The sequence below is a fragment of the Larimichthys crocea genome, chromosome II (assembly GCF_000972845.2).
Source record: "Larimichthys crocea isolate SSNF chromosome II, L_crocea_2.0, whole genome shotgun sequence".
Lineage (NCBI taxonomy): Eukaryota > Metazoa > Chordata > Actinopteri > Sciaenidae > Larimichthys > Larimichthys crocea.
In genome coordinates, this window is record NC_040012.1 from 5,478,920 (window position 1) to 5,485,474 (window position 6,555).

Sequence of the window (6,555 nt, forward strand, 5' to 3'; positions counted from 1 at the left end):
AGGACTGTGTTCGTGGCTTATGTTCATCCACAGGCAGAGCATACCAGATACACGATGATCAGTACGCGAACATCTGCATCACCTCCTCATGACTGCAGATGTTCTCTGGAGCTTATTGGGGGTCCACCAGCTGTGTTGTTCTTTAATTGGCCACACTATCATAATGAGGCGGAGGTGTTTCTTCTCCAGTAAAGAGACAGACAGCCAGGACAGGACTTCAGATGTTTCAGTTCCCTCTTCCTCCCAGTGCAGAAATCACAGGCCACACATTTCAGGTCCAGATAGCCGTGCATCATCGGCAGCGCACTTGCGTCCAGTCTTCTAGTTCTCCACTAAACTGTACACATGTGTTTTTCTTCATCAGGGAAGGCCTCGGTGTGAAGGTCTGCCTACACTGAGGGCAGTGGGATTCTCTCTCATCCTCTCCCATCCAAAGTTTTGAATACAGTTCTGCGTAGCTGTGTCCACAGGGACATATCACCGGATCACTTCAGTTAATCCAGGACAGATCGAAACACAAATAATTTCCCGTCCAGCTGAGCTCCGTTCTGCGCCATTTCAGCTTCTTGTGAACGACTGTCTGAAACCTGGGATCTGAAGGGGAGGACACAAGAAACCTGTGGACCAGAGTGGAGGCTGGCTGTGTTTGAGAGCAGGCAGAAGAGTAGGGGTGGATAAGCTTTGTGGTCAGGAGGAGAGGAGCGTTTCAGAAGATTACTGTGTGTTAACATTGTTTACAATGGAGCTCAATTGAAAAACACTGATCAGTCAACTTGAGGGAGGTAAAATTCAAGTTTTCACGTACTGAGTGATCCGGTTATTACATTTATCAAATTGTTTCAGTGATTACAATAATTCAAAATCACAACACCGATAGATAACATTTAATCACTCGTGAAAGGTGATAAAATTTCAATATGAATCAATTATATTATTCAGATCTTAAAGCATCGCTGTGCGATGCTAATAAATATAATTATTACTGGACATCTGCCACAGCACAGGACTTCAACCAAAAGCTAGTCAAGGCAGCATGAGGTGCCGGACAACAGCGGGTCAGCTGCAGGTCAGTAGCAATTAACTGCAAGCTGTTGCTTCTGTTGTGTGTGAGTGACTGATGAGAGACACAGAAAATCTCTAAATGGAAACATCCTCCAAACTAGTGGACCTAATGCCAAACGGTAGGTGGTATCAAAAAAGCCCCCAAAGAGACCGTGAGCATGCCGCCTCATCTTGTCCGACCATGTGAATCTGAATTTCATGTGTGTAGGTTGAAAAATGTGACTGGGGAGAGAGAGAAAGCACAGGTGCCCGTGCTCCTTGGGGAATTTCTCCCTCCAGGTTACATGGGTAGATGGGCTGGTCGGGGTGATCCTGGCGCATCAGTGCCATCGTCCCGCCAAAACATAAAGTCCTGACGCTTTCAGCAGTGATATCGTCGTAGCCCACGATTTTCCTACGTTTCTAGGTAGAATTATTCTGAGAGTGACATTGTGGTAACGAGAGCTGTCGCAATTGCTATTTTGTTGACTAATCTTTCTCTCCCTCTCCAACTCTAGGGATGATGTCAACCCACCTCTAGCTTTAGAACACCTTGTACCATTACACACCCATTGGTAAATGTCTGGGTGGGTTTTTGGGAATTTTTGGAAAAATCGTTTGGCGACAAATTTAGCAACAGTCACAGCTCAACCAGTTTCCTGGCGAGCCGGTCGTGTTTAATAACCTTTTTGTGTTATTACGACCAAAACGGGGAGGAGTAGTGCCATTGTAATTCCTGTAATACGTCAAAATATAAGTAATGAGGAATAGTAAAATAGTGGTTAACATATGTTCTCATCAACCAAAAATGTGTTAATGGATTAGTGTTAACACAATTATTCACACCAAAACATACTAATTGACCCTTCACTTGGTAATGGGGGGCAGAAATTAAAATGAGTAAGAATACACATCCACTAAGTTAAATGTAACAACAGATCATCACAAAATCAATCGATCTGTTTGTAACCATTGCCAAAAAACAAAAGGTGAAATCCGCGTGACTAACTATGAGTATCCACCTTGTATTTTTATTATAATCTTACTATAAATGACTCAAAAACACACATTCTTGACTAAAATACATGCTTGAGGAGCTTTAACCTCCACACAACCCTGATTAATCAGCTTGAGGCTCCTTGTGTCATTTGTGTTTTCAGAAGTTAAACTGAATGCAGCATTTCATATGGATATTATCATTGTAACATGTTTCTCTATTGGAAAAAGGTGAGTGAATCAACATGTTACTGTCCCATGTAATAAATCTCTTTATTGAAGTGATAGTCTTCATGTTAGTGTGACATTTTGCCGTCAGCTTTGTATGAGACCCTGGAATGAAGACCAGAAGAAAAGACTTGTTCATGTTGGTTTATTCATTCTGTAAAGCTTCACTTTGTTCACACATCCCATCAGTAAAGTCTGTTCAATGACTCTTGTTCAATGATTTCATGTACATATCACTCATCCACACATCAGTTTGTTTGACCAGAATCTCAGCTATGTACAAGAAAACAATCAATCATCTCCTTATGATTATGATAATACAGTTTTATAAGTCTTGTATTCAGTATTTCTTCAAAAAAACATTTGTCACCTAAACAACCAACATTCAGCCACAATGAGAAGATGTCAAAGTCACCACATAATGTATTGTTGACAGTGAAGAAGTGACAATAATCAGCGCCTTACAGAGTTCAAAAGGAGGTCGGGGTCTAGTTTCTCCTCAGACATAAAATTGTTTGCCTGCCAATAAAACATGCCAAAGCTCACTTAACACACACGACCCCTCAAATGGACTTCTGTCTACTTGAGTTTACAGAACCTCGCATTTTCATACAAACGAGGTCAAGACCAAATCCAGATAGAGAGGCCGAGTGAACCTGGTCCTGGACTCTGTGGAGGAGAGTCTGGTTTCAGAGACGCTGTAGAAGGACAGAATACCTGCACTGTGATCCAGGTACACTCCAAATCTGGAGGACCGAGAACGTGAGATTTTTAGATTGTTGTAGCCAAAATGTGTATACTGTGGTACCAATTCAAGCCCAAGATTTGATGTATTTCCAAACCCACATTTATTTGAGGTACTCTGCTGATACTCTTGTATGCACTGCAAATAACCCACCACCTCTGACTCCACCTCCCAGGTAACAACGTCAGTCAGACCTCTCTACTCAGGACCTGAACCAAAGTAACATCTGCTGGGTACTCGGTAAGGACTGTGGTTGACTATCTACTGTACTTTTCTGTTCCCTCAGATAGAAACAAGATCGTGTTGCTGTGTTTGGATCCAGTGTGAGTTTCACATGATATTTTAAGAATCAGCTCTGGTCTTTGGTCTTGGTTGTGAATTTTGACAGGAAACATAATCATCCGAGATTATTTCTCCTCAGAAGTCTGTTGTTTATCTCTGAGGCTGACACAGCAGCTGTCACATCCTCAAAGTACCTCAGAGGACGGATAATGATGCTGGATGAGTCTGTAGATTCGTGAGTCGTGACAGTGAGGGTAGTTTTGGAGAAACTGTTGTGGTCCTCTGTGTGTGAGAGCTCTCCAGCTCAGCTCTTTCCTCTTCAGCTCAGTGATCTCCTGCTCCAGCTCTCCTAAGATTTTGACTCGACTCATTCAGTTTCCTTGCTGGGATTGACCTGCTGCTTCCATCAGACCTTCTTTTCTCCATGAGACGGATCAGCTCAGTGAAGATTTCTCACTGTCTCACTGCTTTATCAGCAGAGCCATTGATAGCCTCCACCTCCTGTTGGAGCTCCTTCACTCTTTCCTCTGTCCTGGATTCTCTGCTGGATGTTTTAGTCGACTCACCTCAGCTCTCTCTGCCTCTCAGTCCTTTCTGCTGCAGCTGAGACTGTGTCATTTTGTGATCATACAGAGAACATCTTCATCACCTCATCATGACGAGGCGGATGTTCTCCTGGAGCTTCTTGGAGGGTCCTCACGCTTTGTTTCTCAAAGGCAGAGATTCAAAGTGAGGCTGGAGGTGTTTCTCACAATAAGAGACCAGACAGACCAGACGGACTTCAGAGCTTTCAGTTTTCTCCCAGTGCAGACATCACAGGCCACATCTTCAGGTCCAGCATAGCAGTTCAGCAGGAGCAGCTTGGGTCCAGTCTTCTTCAGTTCTTCCACACATCTGCTAACATGTGTTTTTCACCGACGCCTCGGTGTGGGTCTGCCTACACTGAGGGCAGCTGTAGGTTCCTGTTATCCATTAGTCCCAGTTGGATTTATCGTTTGCAGTAGCTGTGTCCACAGGGATAGTCACTGGATCCTTCAGTAGATCCCGACAGATCGAACAGAGAAGGTTTCAAGGTCCAGCTGAATCCTCGTGCGCCCTTTCAGCTCTCTGTGACGGTAGCTTTATGACTTTTTACTTTCTTAAAACTCAAAGTATTTTGAGCTCTGCTCCTTTACGTCTGCCTTCAAATTGTAGATCTGAAAAAGAGGAAACAAGGAAACATAAGTGTTGAGCGTGCTTCATTACATTTAGAAACACAGTGTGTCTGACACTTGAAAATGATTAGAGCACAATAACAGGTCCATGAAATCAATCATGATCATCATACATCTCATACTGGTTGTATAGTTATAAATATTGCAATATTATTACAAACTCCTTCCATTGCACCTATTTCCGCCAGAATTGTTACTGTTTTGCAAGGCGCACCGTCGCTGTATCCTGGGCACAAACAAGCCAGTGTTTCCCCCCATAGACATACTGTGTACACAAAGAAGCTGTACGTCAATGTCACCACCACATTGGACCAGCGAGCAGACAGCTGCATTCTTTCTGGATAAAAAGCACTCTAACATTTACAAATATTGACAGGAAGAGAAGAATGTTTAGTCTATTGGTCTGTTATTAATAATATGGACATATTGGTGTAATATGGCGGTTTATAGTACATTATTACTGACACTGCAGCAGCACAGAGACTTCAACAAAGTTAGTCAAAGGCAGCTTGAGGTTGCCGAGCAACCAGGGTCAGCTGCAGGTCAGAGCAATTAACTGCAGCTGTGCTCTGTCTGTGTGTGAGTGACTGCTGAGAGACACAGAAAATCTCTAAATGAAGCCCCTCCAACTAGTGGACGCTAATGCCAAACGGTAGGTGGTATCAAAAAGCCCAAATGACCGTGAGCATCCTCATCTTGTCGACCATGTGAATGCTGAATTTCAGTGCGTGAGGTTAAAAAATGTGACCTGGGGAGAGAGAGAAAGAACAGGTGCCCCGTGCTCCTTTGGGGAATTTCTCCTCTCCAGGTTACATGGGAGTAGATGGGGCTGTCGGTGGGTGATCCTGGCGCATCAGTGCATCTCCCGCCAAAACTATAAGTCTGACAGCTTCAGCAGTGATATTGCTGCGTAGCCCACAAATTTTCCTACGTTTCTAGGTAGAAATTATTCCTGTAGAGTGACATTTGTGGTCACGAGAGCTGTCTGCAATTGTATTTTTTGACTAATCTTTCTCTCCCTCTCCACTCTAGGGATGATGTCACCCACTCTAGCTTTAGAACATTGTACCAATACACACCCATTGTAAATGTTGGTGTGGTTTTTGGTGATTTTTGGAAAAATCGTTTGGCGAAACATTTAGAAAAGTCACAGCTCACCATTCCTGGCCGAGCCGGTCGTTTTAATACCTTTTTTGTGTATGTACGACCAAAACTGCGGGAGGAGTAGTGCACCGTAATTCCTGTAATACGTAAGAATAATAAGTATGAGGAATAGTAAATAGTGGTTTAGCAGTTATGTTCTCATCAAACCAAAAATGTTTAATGATTAGTGTTAACACAATTATTCACACCAAACATACTATTGACCCTCACTATTGGTAACTGGGGGCAGAAATTAAAATTAGTGAAGAATACATCATACAAGTTAAATTAACAAACAGATATACAAAATCAATCGATCTGTTTGTACCATTTGCCAAAAAACAAAAGGTGAAATCCTCGTGACTAACTATGAGTTATCCCACCTTGTATTTTTATTATAAATCTTACTATAATGACTTAAACACACATTCTTGACTAAATTACATGCTTGAGGAGCTTTAACCTCCACTACATCCCTGATTATCAGGATGAAGGCATCCTTGTGTCATTTGTGTTTTCAGAAGTTAAACTGAATGCAGCATTTCATATGGATATTATCATTGTAAAATTGTTTCTCTATTGGAAAAAGGTGGAGTGAATCAACATGTTACTGTCCATGTAATAAATCCTCTTTATTGACAGTTATAGTCTCATGTTAGTGTGACATTTTGTCCGTCAGCTTTGTATGAGACCCTGGAATGAAGACCAGAAGAAAAGACTTTGTTCATGTTGGCTTATTTATTCTGTAAAGCTTCACTTTGTTCACACATCCCATCAGTAAAGTCTGTTCAATGACTCTTGTTCAATGATTTCATGTACAGATTCACTTCATCCACACAATCAGTTTGTTTGACCAGAATCTCAGCTATGTACAAGAAAACAATCAATCATCTCCTTATTGATTAT